The following is a 2017-nucleotide window of genomic DNA, read 5'->3' as shown; positions in this document are numbered from 1 at the left end:
GTCATGGTGAATTATATTTTTGATATATCATTAGTTTCTATTGGCCAGTATTTTATTCGGGATTTTTGTATCTACGTTCATGAGAGATATTGGCCTATAGTTTTCTATTTTGGTGGTGTCTTTTCCTCTTTTTGATATCACGCATATGTTTGCTTCATTGAGTGAATCTAGGAAAATTCCAATTTTTCTGTTTTCTGCAATAGTTTATGTAGAATTGGTGACAGTTCTCTGAATGTTTGATAAAATTCACTTGTAAAACCATCTCGTCAAGAGCTTTCTTTGGTTGGAATTTGTTTTATTACCTTTTCTTAATTTCTTCTCTTGTAATAGGTCTCTTCAGGTGTTCTGTTTCAGTTTGTAGCACTTTAGGTAGGTTGGGAATTTCTAGGTATTTGTACATTTCCTCTAGGTTTTCACATGTGTTTGAGTATAGTTTTTCATAATATCCCGTTGTCAGACTTTTATTTTAATTGTTTCCATTGTGACATTGCCTGTTTCATATTTTATTGGGATTATTTGTGTGTTTTCCTTTGTTAGTTTTGCTAGTGGTTTGTCAATTTTATTGACTTTTTCAAAGAACCACCTCCTAGTTTTGTGATAGATTCAATTGTTTTCCAGTTTCTATTTCATGTATTTCTACCCTAAGTTTTCTAATTTTTTTTTTAAAGAGGGTTGGGTTTTCTTACTGTTCTTTTTCAATTTGTTGGAGATGTTGCGTTAGAGAGTCAATGGTCATTTTTTTCTTGTCTTTTGATATTTTTGCTTATTGCTTGAAATTGACCTCTGATTGTTGCTTTGGCTGTTTCCAGAGCTTTTAGTAAGTTGTGCTTTCATTGTCATTAGTTTCAAGAAACTTTTTAAATTTCATTTTTTAATTCTTCTAGTACCCACTCATGTTCAAGCAAAGTGTTCTTCAGCTTCCAAATGTATGAGTTTGTTTTTTTTTTTTCCTTTAACCTTTTGGTATTAATTTCTAATTTTGTAGCATTGTGGTCTGAGAAGATGCTTTCTATTATTTCTATGTTTTTTAATTTATTGATGCTTGCCTTGTGACCTAAAATGTGATCTATTCTCTAAAACGTTCCATCCATATTGGAGAAGAAGGTATACTGTACATTTTTTGGGTGCATTAGCCTACAAATAACTTTGAGATCAAGTTGGTTTACTGTGTGGTTTAATTCTTCAGCATCTTTGTTGAGTTTCTTTCTGGCTGTTCTATCTTTTCTTCAGAGTATCTGTATTGATGTCTCCAACTACTGTATCAGTCTATTTCCTTTTTTAAGTTTTGTTAATATTTGTTTTATATATTTTGCAGCTCTATCATTTGGTGTATAGATATTTATTATTGTCATGTCCTCTTGTTCTATTGACCCTTTACTCATTATATAGTGAATTCCTTATCCTTTATGATAGTTTTGCATTGAAATTTACTTTACCAGATATTAAAATCTCTACTCTTGCTTTTTTCTGGTTACCATTTGCTTGGTAAATGTTTTCTCAGGCTTTTATTTTTAGTCTTTCTTTATCGTCATTTTTCAGGTGTGTCTATTTTAGATAGCATATTGATGATTTTTTTTTATCCGATCTGCTACTCTTTTTCTTTTCAGTGGTGAATTTAAACCATTCACATTCAGTGTGATTATTGAGAGGCAAGGTTTTATTGCTATCAATTTAATTCTTTTGGGGGTTATTGCTAGTTACTTTGGTCCATCCTGCTTTCTGTGTCACCTCATTAAGAAGGAGGTCTCTCAGTTTTTTCCTGCAATGCTTGTCTTGTATTTACAAACTCCCTTAAGTTCTGTTTTTCTGGGAATATCTTGATCTCTCCTTCATATTTGATGGGCAGTTTTGTTGGGTACAATATTCTTGGAATTATGGCTGTGTTCTTTGAGTGTTCTGTATGTGTCATCTCATAATTTTTTTGCTCATATGGTTTCTGATGAGAAATTAGCACTTAATCTTATTTGCTCTCCCTTTTAGGTTACTCTTTTTTCTCCCTCACTGCTTTCAGTATTCC

General features: G+C 31.9%; 1 pseudogene; it reads right to left on the bottom strand.

Annotated features, from left to right (window-relative positions):
- The window catches only part of LOC102852288, a 134066-nt pseudogene that overhangs the window by 130951 nt on the left and 1098 nt on the right, over positions 1 to 2017 (bottom strand).

The sequence above is a fragment of the Elephantulus edwardii genome, unplaced genomic scaffold (genome assembly GCF_000299155.1).
Source record: "Elephantulus edwardii isolate Elephantulus edwardi_28Jun2011 unplaced genomic scaffold, EleEdw1.0 scaffold00012, whole genome shotgun sequence".
Taxonomy (NCBI): domain Eukaryota; kingdom Metazoa; phylum Chordata; class Mammalia; order Macroscelidea; family Macroscelididae; genus Elephantulus; species Elephantulus edwardii.
This window is presented reverse-complemented; position numbering and strand designations above follow the sequence as displayed.